General features: G+C 39.4%; 1 pseudogene; it reads left to right on the forward strand.

The window, feature by feature from the left end:
- Nucleotides 1-831: 831 nt before the first annotated feature.
- LOC115787892 (tropomyosin alpha-3 chain-like) lies at nt 832-10,780 on the forward strand (annotated as a pseudogene).
- Nucleotides 10,781-23,040: the final 12,260 nt, after the last annotated feature.

Raw genomic sequence — 23,040 nt, forward strand, 5'->3', positions numbered from 1 at the left:
GCAGTTATAAGAACAACTGTAAAGAGTGTGTGAAAGAAAGAGGAGAAAATGTGGATGCATATGCTGGGTGAAAGAGGGAGTGTCTCTTTATTCTGGCCCACATGTGATGGGTCAAAGAAAAACAGCATGCATGTGGAGGGAGCTTTGAATCTCTGCTCCACCTGTGTTTTTATACATCAGCCTAAATTGATGTATGATAGGTGTAGGCGCATAATGGTGCAAGGTTACTAGTAGAATGTTACTTATCCTTATATATAAAACTAATATGAACTGAGTGGGGTGGCAAAACCAACTATCCAAAATCATTACAAATGGCATCAGATGCAGGATGTGACCTCTGACGTCAGGTTCAGTTTATAAGCACTCAATGAAAAATGAACAATTTCTGCAGCTTCCTTACAGTTCTTACACCATTTTCAGCCTCCACAGAGTACCCGCTTCCTGTGACAGCTATTTATGCTTTATGCTTTCCATCCATGTGCATGGAAAGACAGAGATGTTTGCTCCCAAACCAGAGACATACTGCTAAATATAAATTACAGCAGATGAAATAACAAAAGTGGTCCTAACAGAAATGAAAGTTACAGTCCTGTTCCTTTCCATGTCATTCTTTAGTTTAGAAACTACATGACAAGAGAAGCCTGAAGTCACGGTACAGCAAAGATATTCTGAGGTACTTGTGTGTAATGTGTGGGATCCCTTTCCATTTAAACTGTTGGTTACAGTTGTATGAGTAAGTTGGGGGGGGGGGGGGTTCAGAGATGGGAGTGTCTCCTTGTCTGTCATATAAATAGTCTGCCTCTCTTTGTTAGAGTTTGGTTTCTCCTCCAGTTTGCCAGTTTCAGGTCTTACACCAATTTGCGTTTAACTTTTTTACAACAGGAAAAAGCTGTTACACATCAACCAAAATGGAGGCCATCAAAAAGAAGATGCTTATGCTGAAGTTGGATAAGGAAAATGCCCTGGATCAGGCTGAACAGGCTGAAACAGACAGGAAAGCAGCTGAAGACAGAAGCAAGCAGGTAGGTAAACACAGGTGCAAATCACATGACATGGTCTTTATCAATCAGGTTTACATGAGCTCGGTTTATATGAGCGCTCCTATAGATCAGACACAGCACTGTAACAGGATAATCAGAGTACTAACTTTAGTAGTTTTCTCTCTGTCTGATTTAAAACTGAGGTGTCATATAGCATATAGGTGAACGGACATTATGATGAATGATGAATGAGTCTAGCAGAGATTTCCTAATAGGATTAAACCTAAAACCGACATTTTCTCTGACCTCTCTCTGTCCGACTGAAAATTGAGGTATCATATAGCACTTTTCAATACCTACATGACCAAGCTCCCACAATTTCCAGAGCAAATTACAAGCCTAAATTATGCAATGTTTACCAGCCTAACTATTTTAGAGCTATTGTTGTGGTGGATGATCATCAAACAAGGACATTTGTAGCTGCTTCTGAGGAAAGTTTGTCCAAAAATCTGTACTGTAATGCCCCATTCATGTAAGTTATTTTCACTCTCTGTCTTTAGTATTGTTCAAATGTGACCAATAAGAACAGTCACAAAGACTTTACATGACTTTGAACATGTTCCAGTGACATACAGTAACCTATATAATCACCAGAAAGCTTCTCTGAATGCATTGAGTATGACAGTACAGTCTAACTTTGTGCTTCATCCATCAGCATGAAGACGAGCTTCTACAAATGCAAAAGAAGCTGAAGGCAACAGAGGATGAGCTTGATAAATACTCCGAGGCCTTGAAGGATGCTCAGGAGAAGCTTGAAGTTGCTGATAAGAAAGCTGCTGATGTGAGTAAAACATATCTACAGCATATATGCACATCACTACCACGAGACAGCGAGGCAAGGCGCTGAAGGGATTTGACTCTTGCGAGAGACGTGCGCACAGTTTCTTTTTTCTTATTTTTTTTAATTGGCAAGAACAAGAAATTGTCATGAATAACATGGCGCCATCTCTCATGAGGCACTGTATCGCTCCTACAGTGTGAGCCCTGAGCTGAGGCTCTGCTAAAGGATATGATGTAAGCCAAGCCAGTTTGATTCCCTGCTTCAGCCTCGCATGCCATTCTCATCGTGCCCTGCACTTACGTCTCACAGCTGTCGCGGGGATTCAGAGCCCTTTTTTTTTTGGCTCTGATGTCACCCACTCAACCTTGACTGTGAGATTAACAATGGTTCAAGTCCATTTTAGGTACATCACTCGTGCCTCCCAGATCACAGTAACTGGCAACCTTTAATTTGAGTGTAGCTTAATTTAGGCTCACTCATTCTGGCTCTCACAGCATAATAATAACTTTGCTTTAATGTTGGGTTTTTTTCTGTCTGATTTAAAATTAAGCTATCATTAACTAGTAACCTAACTAGTAATGACTTCATGAATTTCCTCACAAATAAATTTTAAGCATTACATGACCATCTCACAGACGTGTCATTGGTACAGCTACTCTAAATACCCCTGATATTTATTCTGACTCTTTCTCTCTGATTGATCTGAGGTAACTTCAGTAGTTTCTCCCTCCAAACCATCAGCGTGTCTCTAGACCCCATTCCTCCAAGACTGCTCAAAGACGTCCTACCATTAATTAATGCTTTGATCTTGAATATTGTCAATGTCTCTCTATTAGTGGGCTGTGTACCACAAGCTGTTGAGGGTGGCAAGTATTTAAACCATTACTTAAAAGCCATCACTTCACCCAGCTGTCTTAGCTAATTATAGACCAACCTTCCTTTTCTCTCAAAGATTCTTGAAAGACTAGTTGATTAAAAGGCTAACTGATCATCTGCAGAGGAACAGTTTATCTGAAGAGTTTCAGTCAGGTTTCAGAATTCATCACAGTACAGAACAGCATTAGTGAAGGTTACCAATGATCTTCTTACAGCCTCTGACAGTGGACTCATCTCTGTTCTTGTCCTGTTGGACCTCAGTGATCTTTATAGTGTTGACCATAATATTGTATTACAGAGATTAGAGCATGTCATGGGTATTAACCACTGCACTGCAGTGGTTTGAATCATATCTATCTAATGAACTCCAATTTGTTCATTTAAATGGGGAATGTTTTATCACACATGAGGGCTGATAATAAAGGTCCACAGGGTCTGTGTTAGGACCCCATGAATTGTAATTTTTTTAATTTTCCATGAGATTTCCTTTATTGTTTCACAAACAGTCACAAGAGCCCTTGCTACTGCCTTATTTGATAGAGTGAATCTGCATTTGCTTTTTACATTGCACAGAGATTAGCACAGTTCACGTTCTTTATACTAATTCATTATATATGATTAGACTTATAATTGATTACATTATCACATAAGCGTATACTTGTCACAGCAGTCCTTGCTACTGTAGCCATAAGAAGTCTGGCTGTTAAGTCTTCTGTTTTATCACTCTTGTTCAGCGCCTACCTCACTACACAGACAGTTTAATTACTGCATTCATTCACTGTTCTGAGTAATTTTACTTCCATATGGAACTGCTGCTTTGGCATATCAGAACTGTGCAGCTGTATGACCCGGACTGTTTGTCTAATTAATCTGTGCTATGTTTATATGTGCTCAGGCAGAAGCGGAAGTGGCTTCCCTCAACAGACGTATCCAGCTTGTAGAGGAAGAGTGGACCGTGCTCAAGAGAGACTGGCAACAGCTCTGCAGAAACTGGAAGAGGCCGAGAAGGCTGCTGATGAGAGCGAGAGGTGACTCCTTATTCTGACCTATTATTTTTTGCCATAAGTCAAGAGTACATGTTATTTCCTTAGGACGGATCAGCTTGGATATCAGTGATTACACTTTTCCTCTTGGACAGTTCATGAACATAATGAGCTACAGCACATGAAAAAGACTAATAACTCAAAATTTATAATAATATATGTGAAAATCCTACATCCATCTCTACTGAATATTACTGGGCTGATAGTATCAACTCACTATAAACATAGTATGATTCATATTAATAATATAATACACTCAAAAAAATTAAAGGAACACTTTTAATCAGAGCATAGCAGCATGGCGTCTTTTTCCTTATATAAAGATTCTCAGTAATCACACGCAGGTGTCTGATTACACTGATTCAGCCACAGTGACATGTCTAGAAAACTCTAAGCTTTAATTGGGAATGACGTCTAAATCAACTTTTGGTTGTGCAATCATTTGGGTTTTGGCAACTACAGACTTTCTCCTCAGATTTGGTTATACTTTTGACGACTAAGGTGAAACCTGAGATTCAACCTGTCTGAACACAGCTACAGTGTTTTTGATGCTAAAGTTGTTTAATTCCTGGCAATAAATTTAGTAAATGGAAAATTTGCGCAATGCCCTATTTTGGTATTAAAAACCTCCTGTCAGGATTTACTAAAGAGCTGCAGAGTCAGTTTTGCAACTGAAAGGCATGGACCGGGGTATTTGTGCAGCTGGCCTCTTTGCATATGTGCAAGAATGTCAACCAGTTGCCCCAATGTGGAGCACAGCCTGGGTGAAGGGCTTGCTGGTGACCTGCCGGGCTTAACCCTGGCTGGTCTCAACTTAAAAAGCCACATGGATCCACTAGTTCCCCTCTCAAGGTTACTGGATAGGATATGTAGAATTTGCCCAACCTGAACGAAGGCATTTGACCCCATTGCACTGGACTTAGGAGACATATAAATGCATCATATCGGGATGTTTTAGCCCACGCGTCTTTCCAGTTGTTCATGCACAGCTCTCTTAGGGCCTGCTACAGCATTTTAGTTGGGTTACGGTTCTGCTGTAGATTTGCTGGTATGCTTAGCATCATCTTCCTGTTGCATGACTCAAATTTGGCCAAGCTTTAGCTGTCGGACAGATGGCCTTATATTTGACTCTAGAATACTTTGGCATACAGAGGAGTTTATGGTCACTCATTGCCAGGTCCTGCGGCTGCAAATCAAATCATCACCCCTCCATCACTGCGCTTCATCTGTCCAAAGGACATTGTTCCAGAAATCTTGTGGGTTGTTCAGATGCAGCCTTGTAAACCTAAACTGTGCTGCTATGTTCTTTTTAGAGAGAAGAAATTTTCTCCTGGCAACCTTTCTAAACAAGCAATATTTATTCAGTTCTTTTCTAAATGTGCTATCGTTAACTTTACCATTTAACACGCTAACGGAGGCCTGTAGAGTGTGAGAGGTAGCTCTTGGGTTTGCTGCAGTTCCTCTGAGTGTTGCACAGTCTGATCTTGGGTTGGATTTGCTGGGGTGTCCACTCCTGGGAAGATCAGCAACTGCCTTGAATGCTTTCCACTTGTGAAAAATCTCTCTCACTGTAAAATGATAAACCTCGGGCCTTATAACACTTCCCAGCAGCAGCAATCATTCCTTTAAGATCACTGCTGATGTCTTTTTTTCTTTGCACATGAATGCTCCAAACCAGCATGCTGCCAAAACTCAAACTGCCAAAGCTTCTGCTTTTACTGAGGTGGACAGTTGCTGATGACCAATTAATCAAGTGTTTCTAATGGAAGTAGGAAGGTTGCACTTAGGTTTTCACATTGCTTCTGCATTTTGGCTTAGTTTTTGTTAAATAAATATGATACGCATGCATAACGTGTCATGTGCTGCTGCTCGTCTGAGGTTATATTTACATAATTTTAAGACCTGGTAAGGACCAGATGACTTTAAAAAAAAAATTTTTTTTTGTCTTTTTTTTTGCAAAACCTTGGAATTCAAAGACTTTTTTTTTTTTTTTTTACAATGACTCTATATTGTTGAAAAAAAATGGGAAAACGCTTAATTTAGCTATGACCAAACCTGTAACCACAGTAACTATACACAACAAAGTGCCAGTTTTAGCCTCAAACAGCGACCCGACCCACTGATTTGTGGACTAATATTTTGTAGCCTGAGGTTTGGCATTGTGGCCGTCACTGTCTCCATTTTTAGAGCCAGGATAAAAGCTCCTCTGAGCTGCTCTCTTTCCATAAATCAGGGGTTGCCACAGCAGGTAGCTCTGCGTTTCTAGAAGCAGGATGATTTTACTAAATAAACATGCTGCACTGAAGAAGAAAAGTTGGAAAAGTTAGAGTCTCTATGCAATGAATGGAGCATTCACTTCCTTTATACAGCCCACTGAAAAAAAAAAAAAAACAGACCAAAAAATCTTTTGTTATATTTTATAAAATTAGCAGATAACATAAACAAATATAAAATGCCTTATATAATAGAAAATTATTCTTTACAATTAAAGATTGACAAAACTGTAATAAATATTTGTATTGGCAGAAAGTAAGGAATGCTTTGTGTGCGCAGAGGTATGAAGGTCATTGAGAACAGGGCCCTGAAGGATGAAGAGAAGATGGAGCTCCAGGAGATTCAGCTAAAGGAAGCTAAACACATCGCAGAGGAGGCTGCCCGCAAATATGAGGAGGTGAGTTTTTTGTCTTGTACTCTGTCCAGCTGCTGACTGAGACGCTGTAGTGATGCATGTTCTTCACAATCAAAGAGATCTGAAAGGATCTATTAGCTATTTGTACTTCTGCATTGTCAGTTCTTGGTATTAGAACAATACAGAAAACAACAAATCCATAGTACTGGTGTTTGAAATGCACCAGTTTAACAATAAGCTATAAACAGGTGCAGGACCTGAATCCTCTGATGCTTTTTGTTCAGGTTGCTCGTAAACTGGTGATTGTAGAGGGAGAGTTGGAACGTACAGAGGAGAGGGCAGAACTGGCAGAGGCGTGAGTACCTGTTCCATGCTGCCCACCCCATGTTTTGCTTTGCTTTCTGTTTGTTTTTTTGTATACAGATGCAAATATTTCACAGGAGCGCTGCTTCCAGTTAGGCAGTCCCGTGAATTGGCATCGTTCATATTTGAGAGCTTTATGACAGAGTATACCCCTGTGTCACAGCAAAATGCTTTAGCTGATGATTAATATGTGGAAAGTACTGGATGAGCATCCAATCACTATCCAAAACTTTTATCACTGTATGGTGATTATTATTAATCATGAAATAATCTCACGTCAGGTCACTAATTCAACCTGTAAGCGTCTGTTTACCATGCTTATTCTAATGCTTCTGTATTTTTATTTTTAGTAGCATTTTAAAAGCAGGATTTTTACATGTCATGGCACACGTGTGAAGTGCTGAGTTTCCCCACACCATCGGGATATCCTTCCAACTATTTTTCTCCTCTGAAAACTCTTAAAGCAAATGTGCCGAGCTGGAGGACGAACTGAAGAATGTCACCAATAACCTGAAGTCCCTGGAGGCCCGGGCTGAGAAGGTAAGGGGCGGCCAGTTTACTTAAACCTGTGAGGTGTAGCATGTTTTTGTTAATTATGCATGGTTAACAAATTCAAATGAGAGTAAATTAGTGCAGAAACATGAGAAATGAATGTGTTCTATGGGGATAATAAACTGTGTCACCTTTAAGATACAGTTGTGGTCCAATGTTTACATCCCCTCTTACGCATGAATGTCACGGTAAGTTTAGGCTTTTAATGATTTCTTTGAACTGTTCTGTTTCAAGAGTAGAATGATTGTACAGAATACATCTTAAGTGACTTTAAAAAACAAGAACTGGGCGCAACAATTGTAAATTATTTTGGATTTTTTCGAATCCACGCAGGATCAAAAGTATACACCCACTCATATATTTGGTCAAGTGTCCCTTAGCAAGTTATACGTTGATCAGAAATTTTTGGTAGCCATCATCAAGCTTCTCACAAAATTCCGCCTGAATATTTGATCACTCTTCCTGACACGATTGGCAAATTTTATTTAAATTACAGTAGGAGGTTTCCTGGCACAGATCTGGCTTTGAGGTCTGGGCTTTGGGAAGACCATCCAGGAGCCTAATGTTAGCCCACTTTATCCATTGTCCTGTAAGAACACCCCCAACTGTATCCAAGTTTCAACTGTCTAGCTCTTGATTTTCGGGTCGTGTTTGCTGTTGTTTGTTTTGTTTTTGTTTGTAGCTGAATAATTTGGAGGTAGTCCTCCTTATTCATTATTCTAACATGATGATATTACGACCTGCTTGGTTCACTGCTGTCAGGTTTGAAAGTTGTTACACTGTGCGTGTAAACTTTCACCACAACCGTATAATGGTGTCTGTAAAATGCATGTGGTGATGTAATATCAGTTCATTTTAAAGTTGCCAGTTTGATTCTTTCCATGCTTAAACTTGCCAGCTGGGGGAGGAATGTATCATAATTGTGTGTGATGAGGAGCTGCAGTGTATCGTACCTATGCTTACTTTAATTTTAATCCCTGCCAGCACACATAGGTGGGCCACATATGGGATAAGTAAGGGCAAACATTATGGGCCCCATAAGGTTTTGTCCGCGGTTTCCATGGTAGCCCTACAGGCGTTTGCCCAGATAGATTTTAACCGGCCCCGAGTATGTGTTCATTGGGATCCAGATGGTCCATGCATGCATGGGTTATTCAAGGACCATGCATGTAAGTCAAGCATCTATGTGTGCTGGCAGGGAATCATGATGTTGCACAGCCACCCAGAACATGTGCACTAGAGAAATCTTGTCAGCGTATTTTCTTCTGTTCATCACGCTTCTGCTTAGGACTTTTTCACAGACAGTGAACTTATATTCAAAACTGGAGTTTTGCTGAGCTCAGAGAGATTCCCAGCACATTCTTTGGAAGTGTATCTTTATCTTTTTACACATAACAATGCAGAGGCTGGCCCACTACATAGAAGAGGTTAGGTTCACATTAAGAGTCTCCTTGCTAACCACTGCAACACTTTACCATCGTGCAAAGGGAATGGCACACATATCGCTCTCAATACTGTTCTTCTTCACCACAGTACTCTCAAAAAGAGGACAAGTATGAGGAAGAAATCAAGATCCTAACTGACAAACTGAAGGAGGTGAGTAAGAAGGAGCAATAACCTTTTAAAGCATTATGTATGTTTGTATTAATAATATTTTTAAAAATTTCAATCAGTGCTACACTTTAAATGTTGTCAATAAGATTTTTGAGAGGTTAACCTACTGTCACATTTCTATTGTAACTTGTTGACATTGCCTGATCAGAGGTTGCTGCTTTTAACAGGCTGAGACTCGAGCTGAGTTTGCTGAGAGATCTGTGGCCAAGCTGGAGAAGACAATCGATGATCTGGAAGGTAAAACAGTGATTTATAAACACTCTGGAACTCTTTTATTACACATGAAATTCAGGAATTGTCCAAAAAGAAGCAAAGATTCAGAAGTTTTGGTATATTGTACATTTTATACAATGTTCCTTTTTCACATTTACATGAACCATAAATGTGGGGATTTTTGAGCTGGTATAGAGAGGCCTCAAAACATCCCGTCAACATTTGTCTAATTTGAAATATTGTTCATAATGCTTTTATACAGACTAGAATTATTTGACCTATTCAGGGATCTTTGCCCTCTGCATTCAAGCAAACACAGATAACTAAACTTTCAGATAAATTAGAGAAATTATTTATAAGCGCCTAGAAACACATGACCCTGGTAAAGGCGCGGCACCTTTAAGGAGGATTTTCCGATGGTGCACAGCCATTTGATGTTGAGTTTGTGAGGCAGAAGTTGGCAGAAAAAACTGTGGACATTGAGCTTTATTCCAGTGTTTCTGATGTCAAAGTCTGAACTGTTTCTTTCTTAATTCCACAGCTCACTTTAGCTCACTATTTCACATTTAACGCCACATTTCGCTGCGCATGCTCACCAAAACTTTTCAGCCTGTTTGTCTGTTTTCTTTTGTAACACCTCTTGCCTTTGTCCGTGTTTGCACATACAGATGAACTTTATGCACAGAAACTCAAGTACAAAGCTATCAGTGAAGAACTGGACCACGCCCTTAATGACATGACCTCGATGTAAGTTGTGATGTATGGAGGAGCGTCACACACTTAGACGTGTATTATTTAGACATTTTATTAATGTCTAAATTATGCAATAAATTAAAAAAAAAACTATTTGTAAATGAATTTTCTAATGCACATTTTATTGCACAATTAATTATTAAATCATGAAATGCTCTGTTTCCATTAACATACACATGCACTTACATGCTGTCTCTTGCTTGTGTTGTTTTCAGCTAAATGTTCAGAAGCTCCACCATCCTCCCAGCTTGTGGCCTTTTTCCTGCTGAACCTGATTCTGAACTCTGAGTCCGACCCCCCCCCCCGAGTCCCACTATATCTGCCGAATTTGTTCCTGTACAATTGGCCTTTTTTGATTTAATTATCCATTGTTAATTGTTTATGTTTCTGGATGTTGTCTTGCTTTGCTCTTTGTTGTGCTTCTGTATCGAGTCTGTGGTGAAGCTCTGTTAAACAAAGCAGAGAAGAAATCACCAAGTTGCTTCATTTGTATCTATGGTGCATTTTGTTAAAGTTTTTAATATTTTTCTTGCAATTTTGATGGAAGTTATACAGCATTCAGTCCCTAATGAATGCTTTCAGTATTTTCTTATCTCAGGAATTAATGGGGGTTTATGTGTATAGATGCAATGAAAAGCACATCTGGATAAAAACATCTAGAACATTTGGGGAAAAACACCATATACTGATATATTTTCCTAATTTGTGAATGTAGAACTATAATTGTAGAGCTTCCATTTTGTTAGTAAAAAAAAAAAATCTCATTGGAGGACTGATCTGTTTGTCTCTAGCATATAAATTTCTCTGGTGGAGGTGTGTGTGTTCAGTGATGTTTATTTGTCAGCAAAACTATTTGAAAATGGGCTGAATGTAATCGAACTTGGTGGAGAAGTGGAGCACAGGCAATAGAATAAAACCATCACATTTTGTTGCAAATCTGGATCTCTTTCTTTAAAATCACACTACAGCAGAGATCTGCTGCACTGGTGTTTTAATAAATGAGTAATGGTGTCCGCAGCATTCTGCTGTCAGTATTTTATGTGGCTTTAAACATACATCACAGGAGGATAACTGTTACTTTCTGGAAAACAGACTGCCTTCATGCTTCTTAGGTGAATACTACTACCTACTCAGGAAAAAAAAAGACACTGAAAACATGATTTTTCAATAAATAACATGGTTAAATAGTAAAGGTGGAATGCTAGCTTTTCAGTGTGTTGAAAAGCAGTTTAGTAAAAATGCCTCTGCAGTTAAATTAGACATAGTATGAAAGATCCCACAAAGACCCTGCAATGGATTGCTCATTGCATTTATTCATTGTACACAACTAACACAGATATACTCTTTTCACTTTTCAAAAGACTGACAAAGTTTTGATACACTTCTTAGACACTGAATCTCTGAGCACCAACACTGAGTAAGATGAGTCTGAGTTTACGGGTTCACCACAGAGCCCAACAAGGGACACTGGAGAAAAAAATATGATGGACTGCTGTGCAATCCTGCAAAAGTTTTTAATTTATGTCCATGCACTTCTGGGTCAGTCCTGAGACCTTGGAAACAACCGGAATGATGGAGGATACACATCTTTAGAGTAATTCATAGATCTTTATTTTGAGCCTGGCCTAAACTATAAAGAATAAATCGATGCTTGGCAGTAGATGCGGTTTTCATATGAGTGAGAGACACCAGAGGACACACTTGTCGCAAAGCATACTCTGACCTGGCAGTCTTGGTTGAAAGCATTAACAACATTCAATTCAATTCAATTTTATTTCATTTTATTTATGTAGCACCAAATCACAACATCAGTTGCCTCAAGCGCTTTACATGGTTTTATTTGTTCAGTTTTATTTATTTTATCTTGTTGTAAGGTAAAGACCCAATAATACAGAGAAATCATACGACCCCCTGTGAGGAAACACTAGGTGGCAGTGGGAAGGAAAAACTTTTGGCAGGAAGAAACCTCTGGCAGAACCAGGCTCAGGGAGGGGCAGTCATCTGCTGTGACCTGTTGGGGGGTGAGGGGAGACACGTCTAACTGCGTGCCCACATATGAATGGGGTGCTCACAGGAAAAAAATGCTTAAAATAAAACATTTAATTAGGGGTTTTAATGTTTTTACTAAGATAATGGTGGTTTATGTTGAATATTATATAGCATTCAACATTTTTAAACAGTTAGGGAGTTGGCATTTATTGACACCAGCTGTATATTTGTAAATGACTGGAATATTTAGGTATTTTGGTAAGGTGGCTAGAAAAGACGTGTTAAAACTGAAGAGAAATTCTGTTCTTCTTTGGTTCTTTATATATACTGTAACATGAACTGTCACAATGGTGCTACGAGAACCCCAGGGGCTACACTTGGAGAAATCCTATCTAAAAATAGGGCCAAATTCAAAGACACATCAAAAATCAAAGTGAAAAAATTATGCAGTAGGCTAGTCAATTCTGCCAAAAATTTAATTCAATTAACTCAAAATGGTACTCAGCAGTTTGTATTGCTCACACGTGCTTGTATGCATGCCTGACAATGTCTGGGCATCACTGAGCTCCTGGACAGCCTGATGTGTGTCCTGGTAGCCTGGACCAAAAGATGAGTTCATCTTCCAGGAACTGTGTGCAAAGTTTTGCCGTGTGAGGCTTGGTATTGTCATGCACCAGGAGAAATCCAGGACCCACTGCACCAGTGTACAGTCTGACAGTGGGTCAGTGTTGGACCTGCTAATTCTGGTATTCTACAGCAAATACTGAATAGACTTGACAGTGTGAGGCACACTGGAAGACAGTGGACCCAATGCTTTTTGGCAATAAATCTTATACCACTGGAAAACCTGTTTATTTTCCCTTAAATTGCGTCACATTTGTAAGGAAAATGTTTTTGTGGGTTGAGCATGTGGGTTGCACCTATGAAAAACCTTCCAAATCTTCTCTGTCAATACCAAATAGCTTATCCTGCTATTGACTCTTGTTTTGAGCTTCTGGTACTCCAGGTGCTCACAATCAGGCTTGTTATCATTAGAGGTGATCTCAATGCAGAGATATCAAGATGAGATTCTGCAAACAGTGGCAGTCCCATAATCTCCACAGTCTGTGACCAAACTCTATCCTCCAAGATGACAATGCTCACCCCCACAGAGCAGGGTTTAACATCCCACATACTTGGGTGGGTGGGAAAATTAAGAAAATTACCATTTTAAGAAAAATATTACCTCATTTTGAATATGATGGCAGCAATGCATTTCAGAAAAGTTGGGACAGTTCAAGGGGATTTTAAATGACATTTTTATATACTCTGGCATGACAGTATACACAGATCTTTTGTTATCTAAGAGTGCTTAGCCAATATTACTAAACAGAGGAAAAGAAAAAACTGAAACATAGACATCCCACCACCTGGCTGTTATAATCAAACAAACAAAAGGAGGTCTATTTCCAACCTGCTGAGGTATCACTGAAGCATTCCCAGGCCAACAGAGATATAGTACCTCGCCAGTGTGTCCTCGGTCTGATGTAGAGCTTCTTCCAATAGGATGTGCATGGAACACCTCACCTAGGAGACATCCTAGTCAAGATGCCTGAACCACCTTAACTGGCTTCTTTCAATTCTTATAGCCATGAAAAATAATTTGCCACTCATTCTGCTTGGTAAGAAACCTAGCATAAATTTGCTGCATTGCTTTATTTTTTACAACAGAAACTTTGGTCAATAATTGTGCTACAATGATCAAACTGACCAGGACTGCTGGGAGATACTCTCCGACACAAAAAGAAACTAAGCAGATGTGATTACCTGGACAGGAGGAATGTGCATCAGTGGAATGGGGATCAGTTTCCCCCTTTAGGTCCTTGTAGCCCTGCTTGGAAAACCTGCTCCGATGTTCATAAACTGTTCTAAATCGTTTTAGCTGCTTTTTCTTGTCAGCATTCCTCTTGAGAATTGTTGTTGCTGAGTAAGCTGTTTAGTAGTGAAAATGTCCTCTTCCCACTCCTTTTCAGAACATTTCTCCTTCATACCCTGTTCACAGTGTGCAAGTACGCATAGTTGACCTGTTCTGTCTATATGTCCTCTGCCCGTCCATGAGCTCTGGATACAAGGTCAGGAATCGAGCAACCAAATCTGGCACACAGGTACATCTCATGTGATATACATTTGAAACCTGAATGTTCTGTATCTACAGTACACTGCCAAAATATTCGCTTATCTGCCTTCACACCACATATGAGCTTGAGTGACCTCCTATTCTTATCCAGGGTTTAATATGATGTTGGCCCACCCTTTACAGCTACTGTATAACAGCTTCACTCTTCTGGAGACTTTTCAAAAGGTTTAGGGGTGTTTATGGGAATTTTTGATAATTCTTCCAGAAGGATTTTGTGAGGTCAGACACTGATGTTGGATGAGAAGGCCTGGCTCACAGTCTCCACTCTAATTCATCATCCCAAAGATGTTCTGTCGGTTGAGGTCAGGACTCTGTGCGGGCCAGTCAAGCTCTTCCACACCAAACTCACTCATCCATGTCTTTATGGACCTGCTTTGTGCACTGGTGTGCAGTCATATTGGAACAGGAAGGGACCATCCCCAAACTGTTCCACACAAGTTGGGAGCATCAAATGTCCAAAATGTCTTGGCATGTTGAGCATTAAGTTCCTTTCACTGGAACTAAAGAGCCAAGTTCAACTCCTGAAAGCAACTGCTCACCATAACCCCCCCTCCGCCAAACTTTACACAGTGCAGGCAGACAAGTACCGTTCCCCTGGCAACCGCCAAACGCATCGGATTGCCAGATGGAGAGTGTGATGCATCATTCCAGAGAACTGCTCTAGAGTCCAGTGGCAGTGTGCTTTACAATCACTGCATCTGATGTTTTGCTTTGTGCTTGGTGATGTAAGGCTTGGATGTAGCTGCTTTGCTATGGAAACTCATTCCATGAAGCTCTCTACTCACTGGTCTGTAGGCCACATGAAGTTTGGCGGTCTGTAGCGACTGACTATACAAAAAGTCCTGATCTCTGCACACTATGCGCCTCAGCATCTGATGACCCTGCTGCTGGCATTCCCAATTGCTTCCACTTTGTTATAATACCACTAACAGTTGACTGTGGAATATTTATCTGGACTTGTTGCATAGGTGGCATCCTATCACAGCACCACACTGGAATTACTGAGCTCTTGAGAGTGACCCATTCTTTCAGAAATGTTTGTAGAAGCAGTCTGCACGCTTAGGTGCTTGGTTTATACACCAGTGGCCATGGAAGTGATTAAAACATCTGAAGTCAAAGATTTGGATGGGTGAGTGAATACTTTTGGCACTTTAGTGTATATCACATATTATAACATCATTATGTTGTCTAGCAACCACTGAACAACAGGATAAAATGACCCATCTGTAGTGTTTATGCACCTAAATACCTTATAAAAGCATTGTATCAGCTTCATTTCACAACAACATTTTCAAATTGTGATAATCACAATAGGATTATTATTTATGAAGCTAGGTTTACTGTATTTAGGGACTGTAGCATGAGCATGAACTTGTTTGCATAATGAAAAGGGAAAAATGGAGCAAGATGAAACAATAGGTCTGGGGGAATAAAAAGGGGGAAATGCAGAGGGGAAATCATAAAAAAATACAGGAAAAAAATATAAAAGTAAACAAATTTAACAATAAGTGATAAATGGAAAATTAACAGTGAGGAAAGGTAATGGAGATAAAGTTCAATTCAAAGGCTCATCAGCGAGAGAGAACTTAAAGACATTTTAATAACAGCCTTATAACAACGAGCCAGTAAACACTGATTTCGTAACATGCCATCCTAAAATTTGACTACAAGCAATAGAAGTGAATTACAATGTCTATTTTAAAACACTGGGTGCTCTTATTTATGTACCGTGCTCAGGAGCCTTTTGTAAAAAGCTGGGCTTCATTTGAACAACAGATCCAGCCTGGTTCCAGTACAGAGGGGTTTACACACAGCAAGGTTAATTGTCCCAAAGGTGACTTTCTTATTATTTGACTAGATCAATAATGGAACTCATGCTGAACACCTGGTCAGGTCATCTTCAGACTTTCTGTTTAAAATTGGTGCCACGAAAAATGCAATATTTTTACTGATTCATTTCACATGAAGTGCAATATAGACTCTCTGCAGTTTTAAACATGCTGAAATATTGGCCTACCTTAGTAATATTGCTGCAGTATTACTAAGGCGGCAGCATGGTGGTGCAGTGGTTAACACTGTTACCTCACAATAACAAGGTTCCTTGTTTGAATCTTGTGGCTGGCTTGGGCATTTTTCTTTTTTTTTTTGAGTTTGCTGTGCCTGTGTGGTTCCTCTGGGTACTCCATCTTCCTCTCACAGTCCAAAGACACACATGATTAATTGGTGATTCTAAATTGGTTACATGTATGGATGTGACGTGGTGTACATCAGTGGCCATGGAAGTGTATAGAATAACGTGCTGTATAAGGTTAAATGTAGCTTGTAGTCTAAAGCACTTTTGAGTATTTAGTAAGACTAGATTGCATTATTTTAGCTTAATGTGAGCAAAGCATTCAAGTTAATGCAACACAAACTACTTGGTCCTAATTTGCTGTCAAGTCTGACTTACACTGTAACTTCCGCAAGTATGACATAGATTAGAAAACTGATTTGTTTATATACAAGCTCTTCATCACCAACAATATTCAATTAATTTCACTTTGATCTGACCAAAAAAAAAAAAAAAAAAAAAAAAAAAAAAAAAAGCAATTTCCACATCTCTTTCCCAAGGTTAAGGGAAGCCCTGACAGCAAAGAGTACCCTGTAATGTTTAAATGCCTTAAATTTACATTTTCAAACCTCTAACGTGCAGCTGTACTGACTTTACATTTATTATTGATGTAACGAGAATCTCTTCCACCATGTAATGAGCACCAAGCTTGTTTATTTCTCACAGAATGACAGCTTCAACTAATGTAAAAGCTACGTAGGTGGTGTTGTTTCAGAATTGTAGCGCTGGCATCCAAGAGTAAACAGAATCATGAAATGCATTGTACTATGCCAAAGTACTTTGTCTCGACACACAGGGAGAAAGAGAGAAAGGGGGGAGGAGTTGAGATGCTTCTTTCAGTTTGGGATAGAAGAAGATTTGAGAAACACTGTCTTTCTGATAATCATTATCATTGCTGTTTCTAAATTGCCCATCAGTGTGAATGTGAGTGGTTGTCTTTCTCTCTATGTTGGCCCTGTGACAGGCTGGCGGTCTGTCCATGTCCTGTGACATGGCAGCTGGGATAGGCTCCTGCCCCCACACCACCTCACCCTCCTGCAACCCTGAAATGGATATGCAGAAGAAAATGGATGTATGGATGGATGAATAATTATTACCACACACTGACATTTTACTCAACAACAGCGCTATTAATCTTGAGGAAACTCTTGGGATTATGGTAATCCATTACTCATTTACAGTGAATTTGTTTTTTTTTTTTAAAAATAACATGAACCATTAAGTACCTCCTTTATTTTATTTTCTGTATTTCATGCCACATCTATGAAAATCAATGCTAACATGATGTGTTAGTCTATTACACACTGCTCTTTTTGTGCAAGATCTGCACTACGGTACAGTATAATTATTAATATATTGTAACCACTCTTTACATCAACATGGTTGATTCTGCTTTTTTCTTTTCTAACTAGCAAAAGCATAAATGGACAAATCCACTAAACAGTAAGAATCCTAAATTATGAAAGTTCAGGCAAAGAGATGGAAAAAGAAGACATAAAAGAAAAAAGATAAATTGCAAGAGAACTATTCAGGCACTTAGAAATACTCTCAAGTCCTTGGCTACACTTTGCTCCATGACATTGTGCATGCATTTTACAGACGATCCTGATCCAGTCTTGTGGAGTAGGACATTGCCTATTAAAGACAAGACCAGCTATTTAAAGGGATTTCAAATATTTCACAAAACATCCACATTGCTATTTACATGTGATCCTAGCACTCACTATCTTCATATTCTTACTTCATAATCCAGAAGTCAATTTACGCTCACTAACAAGCCATGAATTGAAAATGAAAAATTTGTAATACCCAAAGTCCATCAAGTACTTCCAGGATTTCTTAAGCTTATTATTTTGTGGTAAAAATGTAATTTCCTTTACCTTTTATACACTATATTGCCAAAACTATTTGCTCATCTGCCTTCACACACATATGAGCTTGAGTGACCTCCCATTCTTAATCCATAGGGTTTAATATGATGTCGGCCCACCATTTGCAGCTATAACAGCTTCAACCCTTCTGGGAAGGCTTTCCACAAGAAGCACATTTGTGAGGTCAGACACTGATGTTGGATGAGAAGGCCTGGCTCACAGTCTCCACTCTAATTCATCCCAAAGGTGTTCTATCGGGTTGAGGTCAGGACTGCAGTCATATTGGAACAGGAAGGGGCCATCCCCAAACTGCTCCCACAAAGTTGGGAGCATGAAATTGTCCAAAATGTCTTGGCATGTTGAAGCATTAAGAGTTCCTTTCACTGGAACTAAGGGGCCGAGCCCAACTCCTGAAAAACAACCCCACACCATAATCCCCCCTCCACCAAACTTTACACTTGGCACAATGCAGTCAGACAAGTACTGTTGTCCTGGTAACCACCAAACCCAGAGTCGTTCACTGGATTGCCAGTTAAGGGGGATTTGTCACTCCAGAGAACACACTGCTTTAGAGTCCAGTGGCAGCATGCTTTACACATCCGATGCTTTGCATTGCACTTGGTGATGTAAGGTTGTATGCAGCTGCTTGGCCATAGAAACCCATTCCATGAAGCTCTCTGTGCGTGAGCTAATCTGAAGGCCACATGAAGTTTGGAGGTCTGTAGTGACTGACTCTGAAGGAAGTTTATTGACCTCTCAGCATCTGCTGACCCCACTGTCATTTTACGTGGCCTAACAGTTCATGGTTGAGTTGCTGTTGTTCCCAGTCACTTCCACTTTGTTATAATCCCACTAACAGTTGACTGTGGAATATTTAAAAGTGAGGAAATTTTATCACTGGACTTGTTTCACAGGTGGCCTCCTATCACGGTACCATCCTGGAATTCACTGAGCTTCTGAGAACAACCCATTCCTTCAGAAATATTTGAAGAAGCAGTCTGCGTGCCTAGGTGCTTGGTTTTATACACCTGTGGCCACGGAAGTGATTGGAACACCTAATTCAATGATTTGGATGGGTGAGTGAATACTTTTGGCAATATAATATATATCAGTGTAAGGCTGGTTCCACCTGGTTTCTACTGACTGTCTGTGCTCATGGGCTTCGGTGACTGTAATGAGAAGAAAGTAATTTGAGGAAAAACCAATAATTTTTCTCCTCAGCCAATGGTTGGGAACACACTGTTATAAAAGAACAATGATTGAGGTCATTAGTACCATGACCTCAGGAGGGTGGTGGTGGTGGGGATTTGCAATGAGTGAGATAATCATATTAACTGCTATCTTCTTTCTTGAAGAATCTATCCATCTCTTGAAAGGGTCTATTAACAGTGAATACAATGAAGGGATATGATAACAATACTGACACTGAAGGAATGAGTAACAACACAAACAAACAGAATCGACTGCAACTGACATTTAGTATTGTGCTTCCTTTTGCTCAGTACAGACATACAAAGATTTACTCTGATTGACAACAGCTAGCTATAACAGTAGGAATAAACAAAGATGTCACAAACTGAAGGAACAAATACCCAGTACAATATAGCAACCTGTCCATGAAGAACCAGAAAGCTAAGATCTAATAGTAGCATATTTTTGACCTTCTAGTGAAAGCAGGAGCAGGAATTTGCCCAGTTTACATGGAGAAAGTCTAGTTGTCATCATTTGATGCATGGCAACATTGGCATGGTTGTAATCATGAAAATGTAAAAACTTGAACAGCACTTGGAGACTGCATTCTCAGCAAAGGCCAGTGCCAGTCTTCTTTGTTGCTCAGAGGTTACAGCTCATGAGTAGAGTAATAAAATAAATAAATAAAGGGCTCAGAATAGGAGTGAAGAGTAGAGTTAGGGATGCAAACGTCCATTTACTGCACTTTAGTGAGACATCCTTCCCACCAACCCAATAAGTTTCTACAGTCAAACTGAATGCTAGCACTGAACATATATTGCAAGGTGTGGATGTGAACTTAGCACACAAGTATTAAATTTGTGTTTGGTCAAGTATTTCTTTGTTGTAACAATACTTTTTGGCAATAAATCTAATACAGCTGGAAAGCTTGTTTGTTTCCCCTTAAATGGCGGGTTGAGCAGCAGAGTTCGGTATGTGGGTTGCACCCATGAAAAACCTGCCAAATCTTCTCTGCTGATGCCAATGCTGTGTTAAGTCTATATCCACACCTTGCAATGCATGTATGCACTTTTTGTGTTAAATTTTAGATGTCATTTCCTAGGACTATGGGCTATTTCAGAGACTGTCTGTTGCATCCGATCTGTAATCTTTTTCTGGCTGTTTGCTGACTCTGTATGCTTACTGATGTTTTCCACTTCTTCATTCAGTTTAGTATTTAGAGATCTTGCTATTGGACAGATTTAGTGTTCCTTACACTTCCTGCATGAATGTAATATGCTGAGGTGATCCTTTCATCAAGGTGTTCCAGAAAAGATCCTAAGCTGTTAATTTGGTTAACTTCTTGACTACCTGTAACTTCTTAAATGGGCACTTACAGTAGGGGAAATAATTATTTGATCCCCTGCTGAATTTGTAAGTGTGCTCATTTATAAAGAATTGAAAAGCGTCTAATTTTTATGGTGGTTTCATTTTAATTGAGAGAGACAGAATATCAACCAAAAATCCAGAAAAAAAGGCATTACATAAAAGTTCTAAAACGATTTGCATGTAATTGATTAAATAAGTATTTGATCGCCTATAACCCAACCAGAATTCTGGCTCCCACAGGTTGACTGTGTGCCCATGTGGTACACAATCAATCAATCAATCAATCAATAAATTATAGATACTGCTGATTTCAATTCTTTATGTGTATAAAGCACACCTGTCTACAGAATCAGTTTCTTCCATTCCAACCTCTCCATCATCATGAGCAAGACCAAAGAGCTGTCAAAGGATGTCAGGGACAAGACTGTAGACCCGCACAAGGCTGGAATGCACTACAAGACCATCAGCAAGAAGCTTGGTGAGAAGGTGACAACTGTATTAAGTTTTAAGTATTAAGAAACGGAAAACTATCAAATGAAATAAACTGCCCTCGGTCTGGAGCTCTATGCAAGATCTTGCTTCATAGGGTGAGAATGATCACAAAAAGTGGTGAATCACTGCAAAACTACACAGGAGGAGCTTGTTAATGATCTGAATACAGTTGGCACCACAGTCTCCAAGAACACCACTGGTAGCACAGTATACTTGCAGCACCTGCAAGGTCCCCCTGCTCAAGAAGGCACATGTACAGGCCTGCCTTAGTTTGCCAGTGAACATCTAAATGATTCATAGAAGGCTTAAGAGGAAGTGTTGTGGTCAGATGAAACCAAAATTAAGCTCTTTGGCATCAACTCGACCTGCCATGTTTGGAGGAAGAGAAATGCTAAGTCTGACCCAAAGAACACCTTCTCCAGAGTCGAGCACAGAGGTGGAAACATTATGCTTTCGGGCTGTTTTTCTGCTAAGAGTACAGGACGACTTTACCACACTGAGAGGCCAAAGGACAGGGCCATGTACCATAAAATCGTGGACGAGAAGCTCCTTCCCCTCAGTCAGAACACTGAAGATGGGTGGTGAATGGGACTTCCAGCATGACAATGACCCATAACATACCACCAAGGCAACAAAGGAGTGACTAAAGAGGAAGCACACTAAGGTCATGGAGTGGCTAAACCTCAATCCTATAGAAAATCTGTGAAGGCAGTGAGCAAACTTCCAAATTCAGCAGGGGATAAAATAATTATTTCTCCCACTGTATGTTAATACAAACAGGGTCACATGACCAAAGTCCAGTACTTGCTGGTGTTCCATACTTAACCAAATCTAAGACAAAGAGGCTCCACCCACAGATGAAAACTGTGGAATACTGTGGAAAACTGTGGAGCTTCCAAAGCTATAAACTGAATTGTGAATGTGAGTTTTTGTTTTGTCCAATTAATTTTTCCAAGGTATAGAGAACTCAGCAATTCTAGGTTAAAATGTCTTTTTGTTAAAAATATCTTTCTAATATCTATTATCCTTACCATTAAGAGGTTCAAACTCCAATTAAACTCCATTATCAAGCATATTCTGTAGATTCCTGCTGTAGTAGTTCAGACAGCGAGAGTTCAGGTTGGAAACAAAATGTTACATTGGCTGCTATTACTTGCAACCAACTATGCCAAGTTTGTTAATGTTTTATATGGTCTACTTCTAAGCATTAAGATATTAAAAGTCAAACAACAGTTATTGAAACATTTGTTTCCAATCAAAAAAAGGATTGTATATATTCATGATGAAGAACCCAAACTGACAGATATATTGTGGATCACATTCTTAACGAGACTTACAGCACACTGATTATGTCCTCCAAATTCTATAAAAGACAAAAAAGCTCTTGGACAGTTTGTGCAATGTGGCGCCTGACCAAAACAGTTGTTTTCAAAAGCCACACTTAAAAATAAGGTTCTTAAAAGCTCAGTGAGACATAGTATTCACATTTTCAGACAGCCTCTCCAGGAAGACATTCAAACATATATTCATGCCAACCATAACATGAGGTGGTTGTGATGGTCAGCTTGTCCATTTTGGGAAGTACAATAAATGGCTGGATACAACCGCACTCTGCAGCTTTCAAAACCCCTGAAAACGTATTCTCCCAATCAGTCACTGATTTAAAAAGTTCAGAAGTTAGTTAGGAAAAGGCGATGGCAAAATATCTACCACGATTTAGCAATATCACAATCTAATCTCTTGAGTTGTCTGATCACTCAAATCTAATCAGACCATATCCATATAGCCTTGATGAAGCAGATTAGTAATGTTTTTAGCATTTGACTTTCAAGTGTCTAAATATTTAGATAAAAAGTGACATCATTATAAATCAATGATTTACAGATTTGAATATTTACAGTTTTCAAGGGTTTTACTCTTTAATCAATAAAACTAAAGCCGATTTTTTTTTTTTCTTTTCAAAAATAAACTCATCTTAA

Source organism: Archocentrus centrarchus, chromosome 11, assembly GCF_007364275.1.
Source record: "Archocentrus centrarchus isolate MPI-CPG fArcCen1 chromosome 11, fArcCen1, whole genome shotgun sequence".
NCBI classification, from domain to species: Eukaryota; Metazoa; Chordata; class Actinopteri; order Cichliformes; family Cichlidae; genus Archocentrus; species Archocentrus centrarchus.